This window comes from Corvus cornix, chromosome 14 (assembly GCF_000738735.6).
Source record: "Corvus cornix cornix isolate S_Up_H32 chromosome 14, ASM73873v5, whole genome shotgun sequence".
In the NCBI taxonomy this organism is placed as follows: domain Eukaryota; kingdom Metazoa; phylum Chordata; class Aves; order Passeriformes; family Corvidae; genus Corvus; species Corvus cornix.
The window spans coordinates 15,516,848-15,526,998 of NC_046344.1; the positions used below are offsets into that span (position 1 = coordinate 15,516,848).

General features: G+C 48.0%; 1 long non-coding RNA gene across 1 annotated transcript; it reads left to right on the forward strand.

Annotated features, from left to right (window-relative positions):
- Positions 1 to 3,751: 3,751 nt before the first annotated feature.
- LOC109143596 lies at positions 3,752 to 9,649 on the forward strand. The gene is made up of 3 exons (XR_002043866.3): positions 3,752 to 3,802; positions 3,879 to 3,975; positions 9,482 to 9,649. It is a non-coding gene; the product is annotated as an uncharacterized LOC109143596 (long non-coding RNA).
- The last annotated feature ends 502 nt before the right edge of the window (positions 9,650 to 10,151 follow it).

Sequence of the window (10,151 nt, forward strand, 5' to 3'; positions counted from 1 at the left end):
ACAGGGAATGGCCTTAAGACATTCTTAAGCCTTGTCCTATCACTGTCCTATCACATTGTTCCCTGGGAGGGTGGGGAGGCCCTGGCACAGGGTGCCCAAAGCAGCTGCAGCTGCCCCGGATCCCTGGAAGTGGCCAGGTTGGATGGGGCTTGGAGCACCCTGGGCTAGTGGAAGGTGTCCCTGCCCATGGCAGGGGGTGGGATGAGCTTTAAGGTCCCTTCAACCCAAACAATTTTGTGATTCTCTGATTTCCTTCATATGCCTTTTTCCCCACTGAAGAGCCCGCAGAGAGTTGTGTTTCTCCTCAATCCAAATGCCTCCTCACTTCCTTCTCTTCTGCTGGCTCTGGAAGTGAGGGTAAATACAACAAAGGCATTTTGTTTCCCTTGATTGCTGTGATTTAAACAAAACTCAACACAGGTGTAACACTTACTGGATGTTCTGCCAAACCTGGGATTCTCTGGGGGCAAGAGTTGTTGTTACCAGCTCCAGTTCCACTCAAGGTGTTGATCCCTCTTCTGAATAGATCCAAGGGCCTGAGACCATGGCATCTAAGCAAGACATCCAACAGCAACATTCCCCTAGAAAAACTGAAAATTTGCTGAAAATACCTCTTAGCCAGGCAATATCAGCTCCCACTTTCACAAGGCCATGTGTGAGAGAAAGAGGATTCATTGCTACACAGATCATTGCTCACTCACTGCCTCCACCACTTCAGCCTTTAAAGCCTCTTCAGATAGGCATCTCTGAAAATCTCTTATTGTTCCACTCCAATTTGTATATTGCGATCCGATTCAAACGTACAGATTTTAAGGAAAGAGCAAAGATGAAGAATTTCAGTCAAATAGGTTTTTGAGAGAGCGATATAAACAAATATTAATGTAACACTCCCTCTAAACTCTTCAGAGAGTAAACAGCTTAACAAACAGCTGTATTTAGACATTTGGAGTGTTCAGTCTGGTGAAAAAGGTGCAGACAAGCACCTGAACGCTGGAGATTGCATTACACACCATTGCAAAAGTAATTTCATTTACATAGACAGTGAAATGACATCTGTCTCATTGCATGGCAGAGCTGCGTGATTTGCAGAGGTTTTTTTCCCCCAGATTAACACTGTCCAAGATAGTTCCAGAACTGAAAACAAATTGCCAGTGATATTACAGGGCTACATAAAAGTTAATCAGCCAAGCTGAAACCTAAGAGTAATTAGCTCAGCTGCAGCAATGTCCCAGCTATGCTGCCTTCAGGATCCAGTGCTTCTGCAGGGCCTGACATGATGCTGCTGTGGATATGAGGGTGACTGAGGCTTGGGGAGAAAGCGAGGAACAGGGAGTCATTTCACTACAATTTGTACACAGTCTGTGATTATTCAATCAATGAACACAAGAGTTTTATATTAGAACGGCCCAAGAATGCATTCTGGCAGTTGTAAAGTGGTCTTTCCTGCAGTTCAGAAGGCAAACAAAAGCAATTTGGGCCATTTGCTGCATGAAAGGCTCAAAAGCTCCATGAATGCACCTGGCAAATTACTCTCTGCTAGAGTGGTGAGAGGGGAGGAGGAACAATTTTCTTTTGAAAGAACCAATTCTCAGTTGAAATATTGGTACCAGTCTTAGTAATTTCTGTTCCACTCTTTAAAGGGTGAGATAATTCATCCCTTTATTACACCCTTGGCACAAATAATGATGACAACTGGGCTGGAGAGGGAATTTGCTCTCCAGGGGAGGAAAGAGCTCCTCCAAATCTGAAAATCTAACTGTGAATTCAGTTGAAGTGTTTGTCTGAGGTCCCAGGAGGATGAGGCAACTATGGCTAAATTTTTGTGTCAGGACATCTCAGCATATTCTGTGATGGCCACATCTCTATCCTGTAGGTATTTCCACATTACCTTACCGAATAGTGTGCAATCCCTCTGTTTTACACTCATACTAACATTTATTAACAGGGCTGTGGAGCTGCAAATCAGCAGTGAAGAGCTGGACATCTGTCTATCTTCATCCTTTCTCCAAACTGTTTCTCTCACTCTTGGGAAACATCCCAAGAGCGAAACCTTTCCCTTGCAAATCAGGACATGGAACTACCACGAGGTGGCATCAAACTCATGTGATGGGGCATCGAACTTTCCGTTTCAGGTCATTTTTCCAATTTTAGGACATCTCAGGGCAGGACTCCTAACCCAAAAGGGGTGCACTGATATTTTAGAAGCTCTAGTTTCACGAGTCTTCTTCATGCTTAGTACTGCTGTGTGTGATTTGACTGCCTTCCACGAGTAGTACTCCATGGTGGTACATGAACAGGGATCAGGCAATCTGCGTGAAGTAGGTTAATGCAGTGCTTTCCAAAATCCAGGGCTGGCCCAGCCAAGGAAAAGGAAGGGTGAACATGGCTTTTAGGAACAAATGATTTAGCAAAAGTGTCATGCAGCAAGTTTCTTCTCCCTGAAAAGAGGGCTGTGGGTTCTGCTGGTGCTCTCTGCTACCTGCCTCTGAAGGCTTGGCACAGGAGGTGAAACCAGCACGTGGCACCCTGAGCCAGCTCACAGATGTGTGCCTGACCCGTGTGAAGTCCTTGTCCTGGCAGGGAGTGTGACAGGGTAGAGCCCATGGCACCATGTGGGAGGTGGATCACCCAGGAGGGCTCCTGGGGGTACTGCAGTGATGCCTTTTCCTGGTCTTAAAATCAAGAGTCAAACACGGTTAGAAGGGAAAAAGGGATTTTACCTTGGTATTTATTTTAAGGATCCTTAGGTGCACACGTCCAGGTGGAATGCACCTCCATGCCAACTGCAATGCACCCTCCAAAAGATCTGGTATATCATTATAGGTGTTACTAATTAGCAGATCTATCAAAGATTCCCCATGAGAGGCTTGAATGAGCCCCCCCCAAGGAACCTTCCCTGGATGGTTCTATCTTAGTTTCCAGAATGTGTTCTGGAGAGGACCTTGGGTCTGGGGCACACTGATCCCCAGTATGACAAACGAGTCCAAGAATGTAGACTAAAACCACTAAGAATACAGAAGTTGTAAAAGAGTATAAAAGGGGTATAAAAGAAAAGGCAAAAAATCTTCATGGCATCACAGGACCCAGGGTTGCACTGCACAATGCACACTCAGCCATGAGCAGCATGGGGGGACTCGGGGTGGGAGAAGCGCAGTGGTGCTGCAGGGAAACCCATGGAAAAGAGAGCATGAGGAGGGATGCTAATGGCCCATGGGACCTGACAGCTTTGTGGCTGTGCTGGTGTGAGTGAAACCAGTGCCTTGGCTCAGCTGAGGTCCTGTACCAACCCACCAGCTGTGATGGCCAGACACAGCTTGGGCAGTCCCAGGAAAGGCTGTGGAGCAGTGACTGATCTCCAGAGGTTCTGAGGTGAATTCCAAAGGTTCTGAAGGAGGTTCTGGAGGCTCAGTGACTTCACTGTCAGCCCAGGCCTTTCCCATCCTCTGGCTGGTTCCAGGTCTTCACTTTGGGGGTCTCTCAGCAGGGCAGCTTTTACTTCCACTCCATTCAAGTGGAAGCTTATCTCCTCCCTAGCCAGAGAACAGGGAATTTGGCCAGCTTCTAAATGGTATCTGATTCCCTTTAAACCCTTGCACGTTAAACACTTGGGAAGTACTCCTTCTTAAATACCCCACACTTCTGTGGGAGCGAGGCGCCTGGAGCAGAGCCAGGGAGCTGTAATTGGGAGACAGAATTCCAGGAGGCAGGGAGAGGAAGCAGGGCTGTATCTGCCAGACAAGCACTGGCTGTCATAGCACAAAGGCTCTCACTATAACCACTTTCTCCTCCCAAACTCCTGCTGGTATGAGACATTCCGTTTATAACTTTTTATTTATTATTTAGTTTTATTTATTTATCTTTTTGTGCCATGTTTCTAGGATACTTGAGGCAGATCCTCAGCACCCTAGAGGCTGCGGTGCCAGCAAGGAGCTGTTGGGCCCATGATAGCCAAAGCCACTGATGCTACTGGGTAAGGTGAGTAACAAGTTGGCTCTTGTCTGTGTGAGCACTTCTTTCCTACAGGTCCCTAGATGCCACTAAAGAGGACTGGCCTCATGACTCCAGGACAAGTCTTCAGAATTAAAAGCCCCTGGATACCTCTCTAACCTTTTTATACGTTATCCTCCTCTCAAAACAATGTGATTGTGAGCTGGCTCTTCCTTGTCTTGCAAGGCTGAAAGCACAGCTTCCCTTCTGTGCATAACCCCATCCCTTGAGAACTTCTCATCTCCTCCCTTCCTTGGGAACCCCTCACTTTGTCCCTCCACCACAGGAGTTAGAGGCACCCCTCCTTTCTATTCCCCCCCTCATCCTCCAAAGGACTTGATTCCCTACTCATCCTCCAAGGGACTTCTTTTCTTTTTGCCTTCGTTTTGCCTTCTTTCCCCAGTGTGCATTAGGGAAGCACAACCCTGGTTCCTGCTGGGATGGTGTGGGAACATGGGATAAGGGGGACACCTGGATCACTGAGCTCAGCTCCCAACGTACACAGCACCCATATACTGGGTTTGCTTCAGGAGAGTTCTGCACTGCACATCCTGTGGCACTATGGGCAATGAAAAAGTCTTCAGGACTTTACTGTATGTTTTATAAGTACAGGTAGAAAATGAAAAATTAGAAAGTAAAAACCAGGTACTTAACTCCAGTATGAAAAGGGGGCTTACAAGAGAGCTGGAGAGGGACTTCGGACCAGGGCATGGATGGACAGAAGAAGGGGGAATGACTTCCCACTGCCCAAGGCCAGGGATAGATGAGATATTGGGAAGGAATTCCTGGCTGTGAGGGTGGGGAGGCCCTGGCACAGGGTGCCCAGAGAAGCTGTGGCTGCCCCTGGATCCCTGGAAGCATCCAAGGCCAGGTTGGACGGGGCTTGGAGCAAGCTGGGCTAGCGGAAGATGTCCCTGCCCATGGCAGGGGGTGGGATGGGATGAGCTTTAAGGTCCTTTCCAACCCAAACCATTCCATGATTCTGGGATTCTAACCTGCTGCCAGCCTGGTGCTTGAAGGCCACGCTGTAGCTCAGTGCTTCCCAGCAGCTCCGGGTCCTTGGGAAGCCCATGTGAAATCTTGGAATCAAATCATGAATGACTTCATTACAGCTGAAGCAGTTTGCCATGATGAGCTCCACACATGTGACTGAAGGAAGCGCTGGGCTCCAGCTCTCGGTGTGTGCAGCTCCTCAGGCTCAGCCCCCCTGTGCTGCTGACCCCTTACAGCCAAGCACTAATTCATGACAGACGGTGGCATCTGTGTTACCCCAAGTTTTGGGACACGTTAAGGAATACTGTCCCAATTCCGTGGTTCTATGCTCATTACACTGCCTCAGCCACTTAATACTGGGTGTAGGGTTGTTTTGATTTCCTGTAAAGAACAGAATGTTTGGCAAAAGAGGAGAGAGAGAATGACAACTGTGTACACATTTCACATGTTTCTAGTATTATTTTTCCTCCAGAGAAGAACAGAGCTGTTATTAATAATCACCTTGCCAAGTTTCTGAATTGATATTTTGAAATGAGCTGGGTATATAATTTAGGAACCACAGGCAAGGGAGAAAATGTGCTTTCAATTGACTTTGAAATGGGTGGAGAGTTGATGATGCAGTGAGATAAATGTTGTTGGTTCTGGAGGGCTAAAGCTGAGCAAAGAAAGCTGTAAAACAGACATTTTGCAGATTTTCTGAAGTCAGAGGTATCTCAAGGACTTGGGGAGTGAAAGGAGGTGCAGGTGGGGGAGACACAGGCAGAATCCATGCAGGTGAAGTCCTTGATTTGGAATGGAAAAGGCATTTATGTGGGGCTGAGCCTCATGAGGTTATGTGTCTGCACAAGCCAGACAAGTCCTGGAGCCCGGGAGGTTTCAGGGGGGAAGGAGGGAAGGAGGCTGCAATAGATGAAGACACTTAGCAAGTGTGTTGTTGCTTAGGTAGAAGCAGAGCTTGCCAGGCACTGTGGGCAGGAGTAAGCCTTTGGAAACGTGCACTCAGCATGTGAAGGATGCGAGGTGAACTGTGGGGTAGTAGAAGTACTGGGCAACTTTGTCACTGTTCCCTCTCTTGTCATCTCTGACCTCCTACAGAACTAAGCTCCTGTTTGAAAACAGAGGAGAATGAGCTGTTGAGGCATTACAATTCCAGCCTGTCCAGCCATGACTCAGTGTTGCAATGTCTGTGCGAGCTCCCTCCACTCAGCCTGAAGCAGGTTTTCTGGAGGAGAAATTGTGTCGGGTTACTGCTTGCTCCCTGTAACTCCAACATTAAATTTCTTTCCTGACAGACAAAATCCCTTTAAAGCCCTGCCCATGGCTAACCTTACACTGAGGTTTCTCTTCTTGCTTGTGTCCCAGCTCAGACTGCTCAGTAGCAGGACTGGCATTCATTTATCACAGCAAACCCATCTCTGCCAGCCTTAGACCCAGTGCTGCAAATATTTGTGTTTCCTACCTCCTACCAACAGGCCCCTCATCAAAGGACAGGCAACAAATGGGTGACAGAAACTTCCTTTCCAGGTGTACACTACAACCACTGGCCAGCCGCAGTCACAGAAAAGCTCCATTGTCATAGAGCAACCATTCAATAAAGACCAAAAGGCACACATTTGAAATGTGGCATTTCCAGACAGCAGACTCCCAGCCCTGGGGACCTCATGATTCCTCAGAGACCCCCATGGCCCCCCAAGCCTGAGTGGCCTATGCCTGCAGTGCACAGAAGTCTGGAGCTGCCCATGGTGCCTTCCCTCCTGGCCTGCACCCATGGCTTTCATAACACATGGATCATTTTCCAGGATGTAGGTCTCCAAACAGAGCTGCTTCCCTTCCTCAGGGCTTACCTGCCTGGATCCAAGGCCAGCTCTGGTGTTGCTGTGCATATCCCAAATCCAGGATTGGGGTGCTGTGAGGACAGGGCAGTGAGAAGCCTTGTGGGGCCTCCAGGTCTGCCTTTAAGCTCAGGCTTCTGTCCTCGGGGCCACTACGTGAGCCACATCCCAGCCATGGCCACACTCCAGCATGTCTCTCTGGTTTGGTCCCTGGCCTCTGATGGACTTCTTGGCTTGCTTTGGGCCAAGTCCTACTGGATGAAGAGATGCTGTGCTCTCCCTTCTCCAACAGGGAGGGTTTTCTCTGCAGTAGCACATATCAACATGGAGTCTGGACTGTGATGAGAGGGCTGGAGCACAATCTCCCATGACTTGACTTGGATTAAACGCAGCCCCGCCAGGCTGAGCCCTGTAAACAAGGCAGCTTCCAAGGAGCTCCCAGTGGTGCATCTGCACTTCTTGTGAAATCTAAGCCTCAAAGCACACACACGGCATGAAAACGTCAGTCACTTCCCAGGCTCAGCTTCAGCAAAGAACAAATTTATGCAGAGCCACGATGGAAATTCATTTCCCTGAGTTTTGCAGTGCCTGAATTTCACAGTGTCTCCTGTTACACTTCAGTGGCAATTTTACAAGGTAGATCTTTAGAGACTTGGATTCTTAATACAAAAGAGAAGTGGAATATGAAAAGTTGAAGAATATCTTCTAAGCTCCCTGCAGACAGAAAGAAACTGCTTTCCCTCATGTCATTTGTCTCTTGCAAATAGCTAATGACATGCATTAAATACAGGTCCAGATCCTCAAATGTATTTTCCAAATGCCATTGATTTTCTTCATGGATCCATGACTGGTTTCTTTGTGCTTTGCTCTTCTTCACAGCAAACTTTGCAGAAGTGCAGGAAAGGCTCTGCCTGCTGAATCTAATTGCAGGAGAATGAATCATTAGCACATTTCTAAACAGTTTAACTAGAACAGAAAACAGAATCAAGCTGTAAGATCACCATCTGATTAATTAGAAAGGCAAGGGTTAAGAATTAGGCTGGAAAAAGTTTCCCATATTAATTCTTTTGCAATGGAAAGTTAATGATTGTGAAGCAAAATCCAATTGGGCAAGCTATGACAAAATTATTTTCAGTTGCTTGGGTTTTGTTTTGTTGGCCTTTTTTTCAATTTGGGACAAATTATCTGGTTTGTTCTTTTGAATATAATCATTTTCAGACCCAGCTGTAAGCAGGAGGAGAAATTGCTACTCCCCCTGGATTCCACGAGGCAGGAAAAAGTCTGTGCCACTGTGGGACACTTTCAGTTTCTTTGCTGTCAGTTAATTGCAACATAAAATTTGGAATTAATATAAAACATTTCTCTCTCCATCCCAATTGCCTTTGTTTCAGTTTGCTTCCCCCAAATTGTCTCTGAGTAGGTACGAGTGAAATGTCTGTGTCCTGCATGGAGAGGCACCACCAACTCTGTACCGGCTGCAGCTGTGGCTGAAATCTGGGTTAGAACAGAAGAACTGGTTCTGTATTCAGTGGATATTTCTTAGTCTTCTCTAATGGATCAGTGTGGAGCTTCCCACACGTAGATCCAAAACACAAGGTGTGTACACCTGGGCAGCCTTTGGTGAGGATGGGGGACCCCACGAGGTGAGGGGATGGGTGCAGGGTGATGTTCTTTTGCCTTTGAGGCTGTTTAGCTTTTAAACAGCTGACCTGCGTGCTGCAATGACACCTCCTACATTCCACTGGCTTGGAGCCTCTGCGCTCACAGAGGAAGCTCTGGATTTGCCCTGCCTGAAGCGATGCAGCAGAGCAAACTCAGCCAGGAGCAGAGAGCATGTGGGAGCTTCTGCCTGGCACAGCCTCTCTGAAACACAAGTAACCCCAGGGCTGGGGGGGTGTGCTGGGGGCTTGTGTGAGCTCTGGCTTCCAGTGACACTTCTCAGGGAGCCGGCCTTTTTCACTCCCCAGCACGGACGCATGGGAAGGCAGAGCTCCAGGGAGGAAAGACTTCTTAGCAATTCTTTCTTCAACAACTGTGACCTTTAGGAGTAGATGAACACTCATCTGCAAAGGAAAACACAGCCAGCAGAGCTGGTTGATGCTGGTCAGTCACCCAAGTCAGCTTTGGGTTTTCCAGCCCGTTCTTGTCACGGGATTAGCTCATGGTTCTGGTGGTGCAGTACCTGAGCTACTCAGCTGTGCAGCTGAGGTGTCACTCACAAACCTGACAAAACCCCATGAGGTGTTAAAAATGCTCGAGTTAAATGGCAGAAGCCATTGCATGTCCTTTCTGCCACCAACAAAGCAGTGGAGGCCACCACAGAAGGCACCGACGATGTACGAAGGGCTGAGCAGAAGTCCCAAAGCTCCCTGGTTGCTTGAAAACCAACCTTGTAAAAGTGCATTTTCACTGCACAGCCCCACAAAGCTGGGGAAGGGGCTCAGCAAGGGGGAAGGTGGGCACTGACTGCATGGACTGCATGAGCCTGAGCCCTGCAGGAGACTGCCTGTGGGTCAGGTACTTCCACTGCAAGGAGATGTGGATTTCTATGCAAGGAATCTGTCATCCTGCTTGTTTGTACTCAGGAAAGTAGGCTTTGGGTGTATTTTCTGTGCATGTGTCCCATCACACTGAGGAACTTACCTGACTGATCCTCACCTTCTCTCCAGCAGACCCAGCCACGCCAAGTCCCACCCGTTCAGATGCTACCAAGGCTCAGTATGAGGCCAGTTTCCTCCTCCCAAATCCCTACTGAGTAGGTGAGTGGAATTTTCACTTTGTGATGACCACAATGAGAATGAAGAACTTACACTCATCCAGCCTACATTCAGACCTTAATTAAATCACCTAACCTGAGTCTTGGTGCCCACTGGTCCTGGTGGAGCCAGCAGTGAAGGGCCAGAGCCAGGGCTTCTGTGGCATGTGGATCACACACTGTGTGGGTGTATCACCAAGACAAACCCCATTTTTTAGGCTCCAAATGCATAAAGTGGGGTGAATTCAGGCAAAAGCGACATCCTTGATGTTGGAAATAAGATCTGCAGCAGGCAAGCCACAGTCTGATAACTCAGCTGTGGAACTGGCTTGCCTCTTGCTCTAGTGTAAGTTTAAATTTAAGACTGCTCCTGCCAAATCACACCCCTGCTGAATTTCTGTTGTTGGCATTACAGTAGCACTGAGTGGTCGCTGCTGTGTGTTAGGACCCTCATGTTTCAGGCTCTGCACAAGCACTGCGAATTGGTTCCTGCCAGAAGCGTGTGCTCACTTGGCACTGCATGGCAATGTGATAAATCCAAAAAAATTGTGTCCAGGTAGTCATAGACACCAAGTTTGAAGATA